General features: G+C 45.9%; 1 protein-coding gene across 8 annotated transcripts in view; it reads left to right on the plus strand.

Annotated features, from left to right (window-relative positions):
* The window catches only part of LRBA (LPS responsive beige-like anchor protein), a 657,226-nt gene that overhangs the window by 386,452 nt on the left and 251,180 nt on the right, over positions 1-19,594 (plus strand). The gene's annotated exons all lie outside the window — the stretch shown is intronic.

The following is a 19,594-nucleotide window of genomic DNA, read 5'->3' on the forward strand; positions in this document are numbered from 1 at the left end:
TTTGTTTCCGCTCTGTCCTAGCTGCTTGTGATTTAGTTCTGAGTGGTGTGCAGGATCTGGTCCAAGAAGTAACTGTTACAGGACCACTTGGAAATAGTGGGGGACCTGTGGAGGAAGCATGCTGGGTATTGGGCAGGGGTGTTTATGAGGGGTATTCGTGGAAGAATGAAAACAGATCCCTCTGCAGATTTCATTGCTTTCCTTTAGAAAGTGAGGGAGAAGCAAAAGGAATTCACATGTTCTCCAAGACACAGGCAAGGGAAGTGCAGGGAGGTGCCTGGCTGAAAATAGGAGGTGCCTTTCAGTTCATTACAGCTGGATGCTGCCTTCTAGGTCCGAGTCCTGTTTTTGCTGGAAGCTGTTTGTGTATTGGGAGCCATCCTCTGTTTTGTACAACTGTGAGTGTCCATGGTGCCCCATTTCATTGCAAGGGACCTTGGAGGTACTGCATGGAGCATTTCTAGCCTAGTGCTTAGGTCCAGGCTGTTGGTCCTGTGAACCAGAGTCCCAGCTGAGGGATGCATTGGGAGCATCTGTTGTCAGATTCGTCCGGGGGGTTGTATGGCAACAGAGGGCTAGATTTCAGCACCCACATTTTTTAAAATGGTCTCATATTACTGCCAGTGTTATCTGACGGGAGCTGCAAGACCGCGTGACGTATGAATAAATTATAACACATCAGTCTTGTCGGGCCGGAGCACCAGTGACTTAAAGGCCTTTATCCAGCGCTCCCAGGATTTTTACCCCGCAACCCTGCCCTGTATCATGATGGGTCTGATCTCAACGGGGTTATTCAGGTTGTGACTGGACTGTAATGCAATTAAGCGAGTTGCCCTGGAAAGAATGACAGACCAGTTTATTCTTGAACAAAAACAAGGGAATTTATTTGAGCCAAGAAACGAGGATATGTGGAACACTACTATCCTAGCTTACAAATCTAAGGTTACCCCTGCTATTCCAACACTAACACAGGATTTTTTATTCTTCTTCAGCACTTAGCCCTTAGACAATGTGTAGTGATATGAATATGATCTATCTAACCCCTTCCTGTCGCTCACTAAAGTGAACTGAGGGGAATGGTCTTCTTGTTGTGCTAGAAAGGGCAGAGATTACAACAGAGCTAATACTTTATTTATTTAGTTATTCCCAGCTCTTCCTTAGGTTCGCTGGGTCGCTCAACTCTAGGCCGACTACCTCAGGGGAGCAGATCTTATTCTTATAAGAGAAATTTGCCTGCCTTTGGCTAAGCTATTTATCTCTCGTTTATTTAATTGGGTTGCCCTGCTGGCCTAGCAGGGGAGAGCCCTGAAAATAGTGCGGGGTTTCCTTCTGAGAGGTTGTCCCCTTAGGTGCTGCCTATTTCAACTGCCCTCTTATGAACAGCCCTTTATTGCAGACCTTTTTATCCCAAAACGGGATTAAAGTTTTACCAGGGTTTACCCTTTATTGGGTTATCCCTAGCCGCTCAACCCTTCTATACAGAGGGGAGCTAATAGCTCTGTTATTTAATGTAGTTTAATAATAACAAGACATAAACCTTTCTAGTCTTCTATTTGCATGAACTGTTCTTAGGCTAGGCCGTTGAATTTGGCCTCCTGTGTTTTACATTAAGTATTAGAATACAGGGTTTACAGAATGTAAGCCACAATGAGTAGAGTCTGGGGAAGTCCCAGCCCACTATACTATAGTCTGCTATACAAACACTTAGCACATATAACAACATGCAAAAATACAGCAGCAGCAATAAAAAATACACATTAGCTTACTCATATTCTACAACAACTTAATGACTTCTACTTCTAACCAGTATTTTTATACCTCTTTCTTCCCACTCCGTGTCCAGGCGCTGGGCCTGCAGGTCTCTTGGCACAGGAGCTAGGAAGTGATGGCCAGCACAGGTGCGCTTGTACGGCGCCGTGCAAGGCCTGACAGAAAGAAGGAAAAAAGAAGCCAAGGGGAAAAAGGCCGGCTTGGTTTAACAAAAAACCCCTTGGAAGAGAAAAACAGCCTTAAATTCAACCACCAGCCCAGGCAAGGGTTGGTGGTTTAAAGGGCGGGGCTGCTGCCGCAGTTCCCCTGTGTAGGGCACCGGAAGGTGCGGTCTGCCGGGTGAACTCTCCAGGCGAAGCACTGGAGCCTTCAGTGATTTTAGCTCTCGATGCTGGAGCTCTTCTGGTCTTCTCTTCTTTTCTTCGGCGGCCCACGGCGGCTAGCAAGCGACGACTGACACGACGGTTCAGCTTCGGCTCTTCCACCCGATGATTCGGCCACTAGCAAAGTCTGGCTCTTAACTCAGTCCTTTGCTGCAGTCTTCCTTCTTCTGTTCTTCTCTCCTCCAGGGTCGGCGTTGCACTGTCCCAAGCAGGGCTGCTCCCCAGAATATATGCAGCCTGGGTGGACCTGTTTGACAACTTCTGCCCTGCTAGGTCCTCCTCAGTGCCACAATGTATCAAAGGGGCATTTGACTACTACATATGTATAAGGATTCTAAATTGACCAATCAGTTTGAAACATTTCAAACCATAACTTCATACATATTCATAGCCCGCCGAATATTAATTGTAACTGTCATTTTCTAACAGCTACCCTCTATGGTTTTGCCTATACAGTATTCTAAGGCCTATTGTAAACTTATTAATAAATGAACTTTGAATAAATTCTTTGATGATTTTATTGGAGTTTGTAGGGGAAGCATGTCACCACTGCTGACAAAGCAGATTGTTTAATTTAAATGCTTGGTTTTAGGGCCATTTGGTCAGGGTGCAGAGGGACCACACAGACACCACAGCCCATGTACAGGGACATATGAAGCACCTCAGAGGAGGATTTTTCCACATTATCCTCCTGACTGACTCCCCAGGCTGGAAAAAAATTCTCATTGACTTTGTAATTACACTAGAATATGGCATATTGGTAAGCATGCCCAAAAATGGCTGACCCAGAAAAGGTTTCTTTGTATGTTTTGCCAGTCCTTTTTATCTTTTAATGTTAATTAGTTGCAGGTAAATATGCAGAAGGAAACATGCTTTGGTGCTTTTGTCACAGTTTCATCGAAGTGATTTTGTCAGCACTGGAGCAGAACCCTTGCCACATCAGTTTGAGTGCTCATTAGGCAGCCGATTTGTCTGAATCCTCATTAAATTGATGAACTCATTTAGTTATGGGTAATGACATGTTATATTGTACAGGGATGTGGTTAGAGATTAGAATCAAGAATTATGTAGACTTGCTTACTATTCTCTTGTACATATATTCCTGCAATATGATGTCTCATCACAGTACTGTGGCATCACTAGTTTACTTTGAAAAAGCATCAGATGTGTTAAATATAAAGTATAAGTTTTTGCTATAAACATTCCCCAGCAAATTAAAGGATCTTTGCAGTTGTATACTGATTTCTCTTATTCCCCGTTTATGTCAGAAATGCACAATTTTCATAAAACCAGACCCTATCATCAGCAATGTAAATGATTCTGTTATTTATGTCTTATTAAAGTAGTTAAGAAATAAAAAGCATCCTGAACACCTCTTCAGTTATGTGACTTTCACAAAAAAAGCACGGAACCTTTCAAAACAGAAGGTGGCTAAAGGGAGCAACTTGACTTCTCCTGTTTTAGAAAGTGAGCAGACTGAAAAAAATTACGTTATTTCAGGTGAGGTGATTTACTGGCCATAATCCTCTGATCACATCCTGTAATAACTGAGCCACTTTCATTAAGGTGCCTGCCTGTGGATTTAGAAGCATAAACTTAAGAATGTGTGTGTCAAAATTTTACCTTTGGTGGATATTAATATTCTGTTAAGGTCAGTAGCTTTGCCAGGAATATACAACAATTTCATGTACTCGGTTTGGAGTTGGTTGAGTTATATTTAAATCTGGACCTCATATTTCTCAGGATGAGCCAAGAAAGTGAAAACATCGCTGGTGATACGTTCAGGTATGTTCATCAAGATGATGTCCCATAACTCATGATTGACAGAATTATTGACTTCAGTGGGAGTAACACTTGCTTATGTCAGGGCTGAATGTGGTTGTGTGGTTTATACAAAGCGTTGTTAAGCTGCTCTGTAATGTAAGAAACACCATGTTTATGGGACAGGCGTTTGTATAAAGGAGATTTACTTAAATTGCATATGTACCTGTTTTGTTCATGAAAAGTGGGCATTATTCTATATCCATAGAATAATAATCATTAGCATTACAAGTATGTATTTAGTATATTTATTGTAGTTGTAAACTACATCTAACTCCCTTGTTTATGGAAGGGAGAATTATAATCAGAAAATTACATCACCCCAAGCCAGGAAAATGATTTGCAGTCAAGACCCTTCAGATTATTCAGACAGGGGAATGATACAGGGGAATCTGCCTTTATAGAACAGCTGCAGTAGTTGCCTTGTAAATGTTTGTGCCTATATTTCTGTAAGAGTACGCAAGTTTTCATGGCCTCTGTTGATTGAATTAATGCTTAAAGCATGAATAAATGGTGCTGGGATTGCACCCATCCTTTTTACTGTAAGAAATAATCACTAATTAACTCTGTTTCTCCATGCATCTTGGAATATGGTTGTTTTTGAGCCTCCATAGTCCATTTTAGTTGGATAAAAATGAGTCACTGTTTGCAAAGATGAGAAGAAAAAGTTTCCAGACTATTCCTGGAAACTACATATTTGATAGAACATTTTTAGGACTACTGATTTTTGCAAAGTGGACCTTGTGCACTGTTATTTACTTCAAACTGCAGCTTGCTGATTGAAGAATTAAATTATTGTGCTGCTGAATTTTCCAGTATCCACCTTTTCATTAACTCTGACAGTTATAGACCGCTTCTCTAATAGGGCTTGCATTTGAAGATAAGCTTGCATGTAAACAAATTAACTTTTCTTAAATGGAGAGCAATTTCATCTGCAGTAATGTACCAATTCATAAACTATCACAAGCATATTTTTTTTTTTAAATAAGATAAATGACCCATTGTATCCCACTTACTATTAAGCAGGCTAGATGACTCCGTGTTCTGGAAGATAAGGCTCTTGTATTATTATACCCCAATAAAATGAGTTAATGTTTTAGTATCCAAGATAAAAGGACAGTTGGATATATTTAATAACCAAACTGAGAAACACTTAATTTTAGTTGTCTGTAGCAATATAACACAAATTCCACAGTAAAACAAATTGCACTTTTGGAATATACTTTAATGTGCATCCAACAAAGGAGAAAATGAGGTGATTGAAGTTCAATTTGTAGAATGTTATTAACCATTTCTAGATGACTAGATGAGTAAAAGGATAATGGATGCATGACTAGATGAGTAAAAGGATAATGGATGAGGGTTTTATTATTGCCTTTCTGCTAAAATGAAGTGGTATAAAAGATAAGGTGATGCGATTAATGAACATAAGGAAAAGGAATAATCAGTCAACTCCAACAGGGGAATGAGATGACAGTACTTAAGTTTTGCAAAAAAATATTTGAAACAAACTGGACTCTGTCAACATAAGCATTCTACTGGGATGGAACACTGAAAAGTAGACAATTGCCATCTTTAGACGTTTTACTGCTGTCATTGGGTGCCTTAGATACAATAGTGTACAGCCATGTTTGAGAGTTCCAAAAGCTAACATTCATGCCTTGCTGAAATTGATTTTTCATTATATTGTATTTTACAATCCATAGATATTGTTAGATCAATCAGTAATGCAAATTTTACCAACTAGAGATCTGTCAATCAGTCAAGCTATGACTGCAGAACTGAGAGAGGATGGCCAAAACATAGGATAAGGCTTTGCTAGATGCAGACATTGTAATACTTTACCACACTGGAAAATTCCAACCCTTGAAACAAGTATTACTTGCATACTGCTGGAAGAAATGGCTAATTTATTTTTCCCTTGATCTACACTGAGCTCTAAATTATGAGGGTTTCTACAGCAGCCACCAGATTGCCCTTGCAGACATACCTATCTCCTTTTGAGGCACTATCCCCACTCCACATCACATTGTGCAGAGCTCTGTTGGATAGGTAGAATGTGAAAAATTTATAGCTGTGAGCTTGTTCCTAATCCATGAGGGGTAATGAGACTTCCTTTTCCCAAAAATATGGTAGTGTTGCAGTTGTGTTCTAGGTGCCATAAATATATAAATTACCTGTGTGTCCTGTACTTGGAACTTAGGAACAAAAGAGTGGCCATTCTGGGACAGATCATCTCTCCCAGTATCCTGGCTTCTACTGAAGACCAGTAACAGATCCTTCACAGGGAATGAACTATTATCATGTGATCTATCTCCTGTCTTTCAGACCATCTTCTGGCAGTAAGAGGCTCAGGGACACCCAGAGCATTGGGTTGCATCCCTGGCCACCTTGGCTATCCTTATAAACTTCTCCAATTCTTTTTTGTTCCAATTATACTTTTGAACTTCATTGCATACCCTGGCAACAAGTTCCACAGATTGACTGTGTGTTGTGTGAGGAAGTACTTCCTTATGTTTGTTTTTTAACCTGCTGCTTATTGTTTTTCTCAGGTGCTCCTTAGTTTTTGAGTTATGTGGAGGGGGTAAATAATCCTTCCCTATTTACTTCCTCCACACCACTCAAAATTTTATAGACATTATGGCTATGTCTACACGTGCACCCAACTTCGAAATAGCTTATTTCGATGTTGCGACATCGAAATAGGCTATTTCGATGAATAACGTCTACACGTCCTCCAGGGCTGGCAACGTCGATGTTCAACTTCGACGTTGCTCAGCCCAACATCGAAATAGGCACAGCGAGGGAACGTCTACACGCCAAAGTAGCACACATCGAAATAAGGGAGCCAGGCACAGCTGCAGACAGGGTCACGGGGCGGACTCAACAGCAAGTCGCTCCCTTAAAGGGCCCCTCCCAGACACACTTTCATTAAACAGTGCAAGATACACAGAGCCAACAACTAGTTGCAGACCCTGTATATGCAGCACGGACCCCCAGCTGCAGCAGCAGCAGCCAGAAGCCCTGGGCTAAGGGCTGCTGCCCACGGTGACCACAGAGCCCCGCAAGGGCTGGAGAGAGAGTATCTCTCAACCCCCCAGCTGATGGCCGCCATGGAGGACCCCGCTATTTCGATGTTGCGGGACGCGGATCGTCTACACGTCCCTACTTCGATGTTGAACGTCGAAGTAGGGCGCTATTCCCATCCCCTCATGGGGTTAGCGACTTCGACGTCTCGCCGCCTAACGTCGATTTCAACTTCGAAATAGCGCCCAACACGTGTAGACGTGACGGGCGCTATTTCGAAGTTACTGCCGCTACTTCGAAGTAGCGTGCACGTGTAGACGCAGCTTATATCTCTCCTTTTCCTAAACCATTCAGTCCCAATATGTTTACTCTTTCCTCATATGCAAGTATTCCCATATATGCAATCATTTGTGTAACTCTTCTCTGTGTGTTTTCCAATTCTAATATAGTTTTTGAGACGGAGTGACCATAACTGCACTCAAGATTCAAGGTGTCAATTTATTTAGTGTGGTCATATTTTTTACCTTATCTGTCTCTTTCCTCCTGGTTCCTGACACTGTTTGTTTTTTGACCACTGCTTACTAGTGAACAGATAATTTTAAAGAGCTCCCCATGAGGGCTCTACGATTTCTCTTTTGAGAGGTAACATCTAAATTTAGACCCCACCAATCTGTGTATATAGTTGGGATTTTGTTTTCCAACTTCAGCCAGTCAGCAGAACTAGTCTTCAAGGTACTCTACCAAAGGCTCATATTGCTGGATCATTTCTCATTCTGCCTTCGGGTGAAAAAAATGTTAAAACAACGTTTAAATTTCAAAGTACTAAAAGTAAAGAAAACTAGCTCTCCCCACCTGCAGAAAACTAGCTCTCCCCATTGTGTTTTTCAGTTCATGTTCACACACTATTGTATCAAGACACCTCTGTCTTTCAGAACACTGGTTTGAGTGCACAGACAGGCAATGGGGCTGCTGTATGATTATTTTCATGCTGCATTGTTCAAGCAGCATTGCTCTTCTCGCTCACTTCACACAATACAATTTGATCAATGAGAGAATTTTCATGTAGTAGGAGTATCATTTCAGGTTTTGTGTGTGTGGCAGGAGGCAGTGGACTCAACAGCCACAGTGGGCCCGAGGGCAAGATGGAATGGCAGAGAGATACAACACCATTCTAGTCCTTGTGAACAGTGCCACACACCCCAACACCCTGCCTCCTGAACCTCCCCACTCCACACTTTCTGCCGTGAACCTGCCTCACTCCACTCAATGCTTATATTTTTACAGGCACTGTTTTATTACAGTAGCTCCTTCCAAGGGAGGGATAGGTTCTGATAGTACACACTACCTGTAAGAAATTTATTTGCACCCCTGTTTATGAATAAATACAAAGGATTGGAAGGAGGCTCCAATCCTAGTGTTTCTCTAAGGATCTGAGCATGTAAACATCACCTCCATGACTTTCACTGAAGGTGCTCAAGTTTGAGAGAGACTGCTACTCAGAAATATTAAAAAGTAAACAGGAGTTAAGATTACTTACCAGTTGGAAGAAAAGGATAGTGCAGGAGACACACAGCTATAAAATGGCTGGCTGCTAAGGGCAAAGATTTGTTGTTTATTCACAAAGATGTTCTTGGAAAAAGTCTCTCTAATTCAAAAGTTCATTTTCTATCCGGCTGAGGGATCAACAATTGTGTGTAACAGTCTGGGCCTTTCCTGGTAATCTGACCCAGCCCACTTAAAGGAAGGAGTCTTTCAGACAGTGCAAAGTGTAACTAAATGAAGAATAGATGTCCTACGTTGGCATATAGTCATTACCTGCTCTCTCTTCCTTGTCCCCCTCAGCCCCAAATTGTAGAGCTAGAAAAAGTAGGAGAGTTTTAAGTGTAATTTAAGCAAAGTTTGTGGTGTGACACCATCTTTGTTTCTTCACAGCAGGGAAAGTTCCCACCTGGTATTCTTTGGTTCTGGTGCTCTTATACTGAAGCATTCCTAGGTGATAGAGCAAAGAATAGACATGCCGGGGGAGAGAGAAGAGTGAACTAGCTTTTCAGTCAGAGTGTCTGGGTCAGGCCGGGGAGGGTGGTGGTGGGGAGAATCATAGAAGAGTAGGATTGGAAGGGACTGCGAGAAGCCATCGAGTCCAGCCCCCTGCCCTCATGGCAGCACCAAGCACTTTCTAGACCATCCCTGAAAGCCATCTGTCTAACCTCTTCTTAAATATCTCCAGTGATGGAGATTCTACCACCTCCCTTGGCAATTCGTTCCAGTGTTTGATCACCCTGACAGTTAGGAACTTTTTCCTAATGTCCAACCTGAACCTCCCCTGCTGCAATTTAAGTCCATTGCTTCTTGTTCTATCCTCAGAGGCAAGGAAGAACAAGTTCCCTCCCTCTGCCTTATGACACCCTTTTAGATACCTGAAAACTGCTATCATGTCCCCCCTCAATCTTCTCTTTTCCAAACTAAACAAGCCCAATTCTTTCAGCCTTTCTTCACAGGTCATGTTCTCTAGACCTTTGATCATTCTCGTTGCTCTTCTTTGGACCCTCTCCAATTTCTCTACATCCTTCCTGAATTGCGGTGCCCAGAACTGGACACAATACTCCAGCTGAGGCCTAACCAGCGCAGAGTAGAGCGGAAGAATGACTTCTCATGTCTTGTTCACAACACAACTGTTAATGCATCCTAGAATCATGTATGCTTTTTTTGCAACAGCATCACACTGTTGACTCATATTTAGCTTGTGGTCCACTATAACCCCTAGATACCTTTCTGCTGTACTCATTCCTAGGCAGTCCTTTCCCATTCTGTATGTGTGACACTGATTGTTCCTTCCTAAGTGGAGCACTTTGCATTTGTCCTTATTAAACTTCATCCTGTTCACCTCAGCCCATTTCTCCAGTTTATCCAGATCCTTTTGAATTATGACCCTATCCTCCAAAGAAGTTGCAACCCCTCCCAGCTTGGTATCATCTGCAAACTTAATAAGTGTACTTTCTATGTCAATATCTAAATCGTTAATGAAGACATTGAACAGAACCGGTCCTAAAACAGACCCCTGCGGAACCCCACTAGTTATACTTTTGCAGCAGGATTGAAAACCATTAATAACTACTCACTGGGTACAGTTATCCAGCCAGTTGTTCACCCACCTTATAGTAGCCCCACCTAAGTTGTATTTGCGTAGTTTATTGATAAGTATCTTATGTGAGACCGTGTCAAATGCTTTACTGAAGTCTAGGTATACCACATCCACCGCTTCTCCCTTATCCACAAGGCTCGTTATTCTATCAGAGAAAGCTATTAGATTGGTTTGACATGATCTGTTTTTAACAAAACCATGCTGGCTGTTCCCTATCACCTTACCACCTTCCAATTGCTTGCAGATGATTTCTTTAATAAGGGATAAAGGACCTTGTCATAGACTTTCAGAAAAAGTCCAAGTACACTTCATCTGCCTTGTCCATGTTTGCTGACCCTCCGAGAATATGCTAATAGATGCATGAGACATGATTTCTTTTTGTAAAAGCCATAATACCCAGAATAAGTATCACAAAGTCCTATATGTCACACCATGCAGAACGCTAAACAGCATGCCCTGCTTTTTAAAGTGAATCACGATGAATTGAAACTTAATAGGTGCTAGATTTCATAAACTGGATTGGTCTTTGCCCATGAAAACTTATGCTCCAAATTGTCTGTTAGTCTATACAGTGCCACAGGACTTCTTGTTGTTTTTGGATTTATTGTGTAGGTTGATACCCATGGGGATAAAATTGATGAAAACTAAACTACTACCAGTGAACGCCTTCAGTGGGATAAAACCACACGTTAGCAGTGAAGAGCGTAACATTAATTGTCTCACTTTATTTCATGAAACTATACAGTAACATAGAACTTAACACATCATTCATATAGTCAAACTACACAATTTTCATATTTTTGGTCATTTCATTGCTCTTTAAGTATTCCAAAACCTTACCTTTGAAGAGCCATTTGAATACATTTGTATCATATTCTCTGCTCCTTGCTTTACCTTCAGTTCTATATCCAATTGCTTTTTTAAAACCATCAATCTGTTGTTAGTAGAAAAACGAGGGTCACTGTTTGGCGTATCAGGTGTTTTGGGACATTCTGTAACATATGTCTGTACTAGAGAAATAAGTCAATTTCAGGTGCACAATTCTAGCTATGGCATTTGTGTAGCTAGAATTGATGTCTCAGAATCAACGTATTTCCCTAGTGAAGATCCAACCTGAATAGTTCCACGTCCACCACCCTTCCTCATGCTCCTGGGTAGAGGAGAGGCTGGGGTCAGTGTCCTGCAGTGTCAGGGTTCTTTGGTGGGGGTGGTTGCTGCCCCCCTTCAAATGATGTACCTGTGTGGAAGTACAGGTTAACTCAGTTTGTGTTGTTGTATTAACAATGTGGAATACTATTCCATTAGGAGTTGTTAGTTTGGGTATATTTTTGGAGGTAAGGGAAATAGGTCAGTTATTACAAAAATCTACACAGACTTTATTGGAGTCACCAGTGTTGCTCTAACTGGGGATCCTGACTCAAAAGGGAGTTGCAAGGGAGTCTGTCATAAATGAATGTAAAGGGATAAGTCCAGAGAGAGTGGGTTCTCTGTTGGCAAGCAGCCAGGTGAGCCAATGGGAAGAGAGGAGGATCTTTTGAATTGACCTAAGGGTTATGGTGGATGAAAAGCTGGAAATGAGTAAATGGTATGCCCTTGTAGCCAACAAGGCTAACGGCATACTAGGGTGCATTAGGAGGAGCATTTTGAGCAGATATAGAGAAGTAGTTATTCTTCTCTATTTGGCACTGGTGAGGCCACATCTTGAATATTGTGTCCAGTTTTTCACCCCCCAGTATAAAAAGGATGTGGATTTGCTGGAACAGGTTCATTGGAGGGCAACAAAAATGATTAAGGGGCTGGAGCACATGACCTAGGAGGATAGGCTGAGGGATTTGGGCTTGTTTAGTTCACAGAAGAGAAGACTTAGAGGTGATTTAATAGCAGCCTTCAACTTCCTGAAGGGGAGCTCTAAAGAGGAGGGCGAGAAACTGTTCTCAGTGGTGTCAGATGGCAGAACAAGGAGTAATGATCTGAAGTTGAAGAGGGAGAGGTGTAGGTTAGATATTAGGAAAAACTACTTCAGCAGGAGGGTGGTGAAGCATTGGAATGTGTTGCCTAGAGAGATGGTGGATTCTCCATCCTTTGAGGTTTTTAAGTCCCGGCTGGACAAGGTCCTGGCTGGGATGACTTAGTGGGGGTTGATCCTGCTTGAAGCAGGGGACTGGACTAGATCACCTGCTGAGGTCCCTTCCAGCCCTGTGACTCTGTGAAGCAGTTAACTGTTGAGCAGTCGTTCCTTTGTGTGACTGGAGAAGGGAGACTGAGATGTTTTAAGCCTGAGCAGGGCTTAAGAAATTGATAAAATATCCATGCCATAAGGAGATGTGGGCATACAGATATGTAAGGAGAAAGGAAATGTTTAGTGCGACGCAATCAGGTTTTGTTTTTTTTTAATTTTGGTTTTGGTGCATGACTTCTTAGACTGGCTAATGTACCCTTCTATACACTGTTACTTTTAAATTGAATCCTAGGGAAGTAATTCTCTGTGCTTTAACCCAGGAGTGCACAAAGTGTTGTACTGTAAGGAAGTCATCCTCTTTGAACCTGTAAAAACAGATAATTTGTTTACCTACACATTTGTCCTTTGATGTTTGTCTCTAATTAGTCTTCACTATATCTAAAAATACAGCAGTAAGTGGAAATCCAGGTTCTTCTTCGAGTGTCCCCGTGGGTGCTCCACGTTAGGTGTTGGGCTCACCCTGGTGCCGCAGGTCGGATCTTCAAAGCAGTTTCTGCCGGACCGCGCATGCGCCGGTGCGTGCCGCTCCCTTGTGCTCTCCTGGCCACGTGCACGATCCAGTCCCCGCCAGTTCCTCTTTAACCGCCATCGGCTGCAGACGGAATCTGCTCAGGCTACGGCCAGAGTTAGTGTATTTAATGTTTTTAATTGTTTTAAAGTTTCTTCAGGCTTAGATTAAGTTAGTTGGTTGTTGTTTTCAAAAAAAAAAAAAAAAAAAAAAAAAAAAGAAAGGAAAGGAATTCACAGCTTCCAATCCTAGTAACAAGCGGAGCACCGGAGGCCAGGAGCCTAGGGCCATTAGCCCTCCTGCCGCGGCAGGCTTTATCCGAGAGGGGAACAAGCACAGAGAAGGTGCTAAGTACCCTATTAACAACTCAAAGACTCACCACAATGTCCTCTTCAGGATTCAAGAAGCGTAGGTCGTGCCGCGAGGCGATGCCAGCGTCTGATGGGCACAGTCAGTGTATAAGGTGCTTGGGGGAATCCCATGTCACTCAGAAATGTTCCTTCTGTGCCAAGTAAACAGCCAGAGCAAGGAAGGACAGGGAAGTGCGGCTGAAAATGCTGCTGTTCGACAAGGCCCTCCAGCCAGACGTGCCGGAGCGGCCGCAGCAGGAGGGACCCTCCGGGGCCCATAAAAGGAAAGCCGCGTCCCTAACCCCATCAGCGCAAAAACGGAGAAAAATCTCCCCAACCCGATCCCTGCCGGCAGCAACAGCGAGCAGGACGGGTGGAGCGCACAGCCCCTAGCCGCAGCTACAGCTGATCGGCGGCGGCGGCGCGGAGATGCACGTGGCGGAGGTTCAGCCTCCAATGATCAAACAGCCGCCCCGCACCACTGGCAGGGAGGCGGCCAAGCAAGCGCCGGAACCGGCGGCACCGCAAACAGCGGCACCGACCCCCGGGGAACCGGCGGCGCAGAGTGCACAGGCACGCCACCTGCAGGCACCGGGGAAGACCGCCAGCGTGGCACCGCTGAGGAGTGTGCCGAGCGCGGTGCAGACTATGAGGCCGAGATCCCCGACGCGTTGGGGCGGAGCCACCCCCACACGGGCGGGGAAAGGCAGCACAGAAAACATGGCACCGCAGTCCCTCTCCAGACAGGGCTGCAGAGCTGCTTTCTCTGAGCCCTCCGCTCGTGCTGCGGACTCCAATGAGAAGGCAGGAGTCACCCCTAGCCTATCCGGAGCCCCCATCTCTATTTCTACAGCCAGCCTCCCCATGGCTTGGACCGCCTTCGCCCTTCTTGGGCTTCGAGCCATTTGAGTACTATCACAAATCGGTCTCTCCAGCGTCCCAGGTCTCCAGAAGATCTCACTCCCCCAGACGTAGGGGGTATGCACCAAGGGAGTGGTCCAGGTCACCATCCCAGGAGCAGTGCCTGTGTTGCCATGGTCGCCCCTATCATGTGGGGCATAGACACCATAGGCATACTACCAGGGACAGATCCCCACAGACGGTCCCGTATCCCCGAGGGCAATCGCGAACGGGGACAGTGACTCAGATATCTCAGGGGGAGTTGGTTCTGGAACCCCGGGATTTTCCCTCGCAAGTTTCTAGCGAGCGGATGTACCACCGTCAATAGGACCCAGAGGGGTCCAGAAAGGTGTACCCTAGCGGTTCCTCGCTGTCCTCCCCGGATGAGGCTACGGCCCCGGGGGACGTCCATCCTCCAGACGATCTCATACAGTTCCAAGAGCTGTTTAAAAGGGTGGCCTTCACGCAAGGCATCCAGACAGCAGAGGTGCAAGAGAAGCACCATAAGCTCCTTAAAAATCTGAGACCTCCGGCCTCCTCTAAAATAGCCATACCGCTTGACGAAGCAATCTTGGAGTCCGCCACCACGTTATGGCAGACCCCTGCGACTATTCCGCCTGTCCATAAGAGAGCGGACAAGAAATACTTCGTGCCGGCGAAGGACATGGAGTTCCTATTCAGCGACCCGCAACCAAATTCTCTGGTGGTAGAATCGTCTCAACAGAGATCAAAAACGTCTCTGTTCAAAACAGGGGGAACGGACAATGATGCCAAGAAGCTAGAGCTGTTCGGCAGAAAGGTCTACTCCTCCTCCACTCTACTGTTGAGGATGGTGAATTACGCAGCGCATCTAGCGAACCACAATTTCGACAGCTACTCTAGGTTAACCTCCCTCATGGCCTCGCTTCCAGAGGACAAGAAGCCGGTGCTCAAGGCTATCGTGCAAGAAACCTACGCGGCCTCAAGGATGGGAGTTCAGATTGCCCTGGATGTTGCGGACACAGCAGCACGCTCAACAGCTACGGCAGTGGTAATGCGAAGGGAGTCCTGTCTCCAAACATCGGGTATACCGAGGGATCTGCAGGCGAAGATCGTCGATCTCCCCTTCGACATGCAGAAGCTGTTTGCTGAATCAACTGACTCGGTCCTTCATTCCAGTAAAGACTCAAGAGCCACTCTTAGGACCTTGGGGATCTACACCCCTCCATACAGAAAGAAAAAGTACTACCCTCAGCAAAGGCAGTACCAGTATCAGCCACAGCGTCCCCAGTACCACAGGGGTTACGAGCACGGGCGACATCAACAGCATCAACAGTACAGAGCTCCCAGGCGACGTTCCCAACAGAGCCGTGCGTCCTCGGGGCAGGGCCAAAGGCCACAAGTTTGACACACAGATCCAGGGCTGCGCCATCACTACCATCGCACAATGTCATCCGAAGCTGTTATTCCACCATCGCCTCCGACCATTCTACGACCAGTGGCAAAGGATCACCACAGACAAATGGGTGCTGGAGATCATAGCCACGGGGTACGCGATCCCCTTCCAGTTGCTCCCACCTCCACGACCTCCACCCAGGCCCCACCTGCAGGATGCCTCCCACGAAGCGAGACTCAAGCAGGAGGTAGACCATCTTTATGCTCATAGGGGCAGTGGAAAGAGTGCCGGAGCAACTGCAAGGGAAAGGGTTCTACTCCAGATACTTCCTCACGGAGAAAAATACAGGATGCTGGAGGCCCATCTTCGATCTTCGAGGCCTCAACTGGTACCTGCGCAAGCAACGCTTTCGGATGATCACAATCGCCTCCATCCTTATGGCACTGGACGATGGAGATTGGTTCGCAGCCCTCGACTTACAAGACGCGTATTTTCACATAACTATCCATCCGGCTCACCGACGATTCCTCCAGTTCATGGTAGGCAAAGAACATTTTCAATACAAGGTCCTTCCGTTTGGCCTCTCCTCGGCCCCCAGAGTCTTCAACAAGACCTTGGCAGTGGTGTCAGCTTACCTGCACATTCAGGGGTTATTTATATTCACGTATCTGGACGACTGCCTACTCCAAGGGGCCTCGAAGGAGGAGGTACTACGCATGATACGCGTCACAGCAGACATGTTCTCTTCACTCGGCCTGGTTATAATCTGGCAAAATCAAAGATAGACCCCACACAGGACATAGAGTTCATAGGGGCACGCATAAATTCTATTACAGCGAGAGTGTATCTACCAGAGACACGCTTTCGGGCCATCGGCTCCCTCGTGCGAGTCATCACCTTCAGCCCTACGGTGCCGGTTCTGACGTGCTTACAGCTGCTAGGCCACATGGCAGCGGCGACGTTCGTAGTACAGAACGCCAGGTTACACATGCGCAGCATGCAGCACTGGCTGGCGAGCGTATACAAACCAGCAGCACACACCGTTTGCAGGGTGGTGTCGCCCACGACAGAGGTGCGCAAATCCCTGCAATGGTGGGTAAACCCCAAGAACATGCTAACAGGGGTACCCTTCCACCAACCACAAGTATTGGTTTTTCTTACTACAGGTGCCTCCCACATAGGCTGGGGAGCACACATGGGTGAAGAGGTGACGCAAGGACTGTGGTCCTCCACGGAACAGTCACTGCACATAAATATACTGGAGCTCAGAGCAGTGTTCAACGCCTGCAGACACTTTCAAGACCATATACAAGGCAAAGTAGTCGGGATCAGTACAGACAATACCTCCACCATGTTTTATATAAATCGGCAAGGAGGAGCTCGGTCCCGTGTCTTATGTGCGGAAGCAGTCCGGTTGTGGAACTGGTGCATCGCCAACAATATAACCTTGAAAGCCTTGTACTTACCAGGCACTCACAATGTGAAGGCAGACCAGCTGAGCAGGCGTTTCGCACTCACGCACGAGTGGCAGATCCGTCCCGATCTGCTACGACCGATTTTTCACGCATGGGGCTTTCCCCAGATAGACCTGTTTGCCACTCAACACAACAAGAAGTGCCCACGATTCTTCTCCAGGGCAGGACTGGGATGGGGGTCACTGGGGGACGCATTCGCGATCTCCTGGAGGGGCCCCCTTCTTTATGCTTTTCCTCCCACAGTGCTGATCCACAAAGTCTTGCAGAAAGCCAGGAGGGAAGGAGCCCGAATGATCCTGATAGTCCCAGCGTGGGATCGACAGCAATGGTTCCCCCTACTCCTGCGCATGTCGGACCGTCCACCAATGCCGCTCCCGGTGGCGCTGGATCTGCTTACGCAAGCCCAGGGGTCCATAGTGCATCCGCACCCCCAAGGCCTGCGACTGCAAGCGTGGTTAATCCATGGCTCAGCTCCCTAGAGAGCAAATGTACGGAGGAAGTGCAACAAGTCCTAGAAAGTAGCAGGAGGACTTCCACCAGGAAGACCTACAAGCAGAAATGGACTCGCTTCACGGCATGGTGTTCTATCAAACAGTTAGCCCCCCTTTCGGTGCCTATTCCTGTAATATTAGAGTATTTACTGGACCTCAAGAGAGGAGGACTCTCACTATCCTCGTTAAAGGTCCACCTTGCCGCCATTTCGGCGTTCAGACATGAAGAGGAAGGGCACACGGTGTTCGCCCATCCCATGGTTACCAGGTTCCTCAAAGGGTTGGTAAACCTATACCCCCCTCGGAAACCGCTTCCACCTTCATGAAACTTGGACCCGGTGCTTAATGCGCTAACGGGACCACCGTTCGACCCTTTAGCCATGGTTTCCCTCCGCCTCCTTACGATAAAGACGACCTTCCTTCTCGCAATCACATCAGCTCACAGGGTGAACGAGCTTGCGGCAGTTATGGCAACGCCACCCTGCACAGTATTTTCCAAGGAGACGGTAACCATACTGCTGCATCCAGCCTTTGTCCCTAAAGTTTCTTCTGAGTTTCATATTAACGAACCTATTGTTTTACCCTCATTTTATCCAAAGCCTCATAACTCTAACAAAGAGGCGCGCCTACACCTCCTGGACGTGAGGAGGGCGCTAGCCTTCTATATAGACTGGACCAAGTCCTTCCGGAAAACGGATAGACTCCTAGTCCCTCTCGCTCCCAAATCGAAAGGAGAAGGTCTCTCTTCGCAGAGAATCTCGAAGCACATCGTATCCTGCATAAAAATGTGCTACGAACTCAAAAAGACTCTTTTACTGGCCATGCCCAGGGCTCACTCCACTCGGGCGGTGGCGGCATCATAAGCCTTTTTCAAGGGCGTTGCGCTAAAAGACATTTGCAGAGCGGCGACCTGGTCATCCTATGACACCTTCGCCAAGCACTACGCCCTTCACAGGGTATTCCAAGAGGATACCGAGCTCTCGACAGCGGTTCTCTCGGGGACAAGCTGCACATGATCCGATTACCCACCTCCTATTTTGGGTTACTGCTGCGTAGTCACCTAACGTGGAGCACCCACGGGGACACTCAAAGAAGAAAGAGAAGTTACTCACCGTAGTAACGGTGGTTCTTCGAGATGTGTCCCCGTGGGTGCTCCACCACCCGCCCATCCTCCCCGCTTCGGATCTCTGTTTAGTGTTTTGCAGGAGCATCCGAGGCGGTTGGTCAAGGAACTGCCAGGGACCGGATCGCGCACGTGGCCAGGAGCGCGCAAGGGAGCGGCGTGCACCGGCGCATGCGCTGTCCGGCAGAAACTGCTTGGAAGATCCGACCTGCGGCGCTGGGGCGAGCCCGACACCTAACGTGGAGCACCCACGGTGACACATCTCGAAGAACCACCGTTACTATGGTGAGTAACTTCTCTTTTCATTTTGCTGCAGAAGGAAAAGTACATGGCCACTTGGGCTTTGCTTCGCTTTTTCTTGGTTTCCTTTTGCCATGGTATTGTATTCCTCCTGGGTGTGAAATTTCAAAAGTGTCTGAGGCAAATACATAATTGTCTAGGGAACTATTTGTCCAACATAATATCCTAGAGAGTAGGCAAAATGTTCTGATATTTTAAAAATAATAAGTTTATTTAGTGGTTGTGGTATATTTTGCACTGATAGCTCTAGAAACTGAAGTCACCGTTCTGTGGGTATTTAATGTCAGCACCTGTTTTTCAATAACTGCTGCTAGTCCGTCTCACATGGTGCAGAAGGATCACCTTTTAAGGGATGCACTTAGGTTTTTCAGTAGTAGTAATTGCTAATTAGTACTTTGCAACTTCAAAGTCTTTGACCTTTCTGAGTGTAAGCGAGTGGTTGTAACTTCCACACACGTTCATTAGAAGCAGATTGAGACTACCAATTTGTTTCACACATGTCACTGAACAGCTGTTGTAGCGCAGCAAGATTTGGTCACGACCAGGCTGGGGCTCTCTTTGAATTGGTGATGTAAAAATTGAGTGTGAGGAAGACAATGCAAAAGGAGAATGAAAATATTGTGGCTAATTTGCTGCAATTGTGTTACTAACATTAAGGAATATACTCTTAATTCCTAAAGATAACTTGTT

This window comes from Carettochelys insculpta, chromosome 4 (assembly GCF_033958435.1).
Source record: "Carettochelys insculpta isolate YL-2023 chromosome 4, ASM3395843v1, whole genome shotgun sequence".
Classification (NCBI taxonomy): Eukaryota; Metazoa; Chordata; order Testudines; family Carettochelyidae; genus Carettochelys; species Carettochelys insculpta.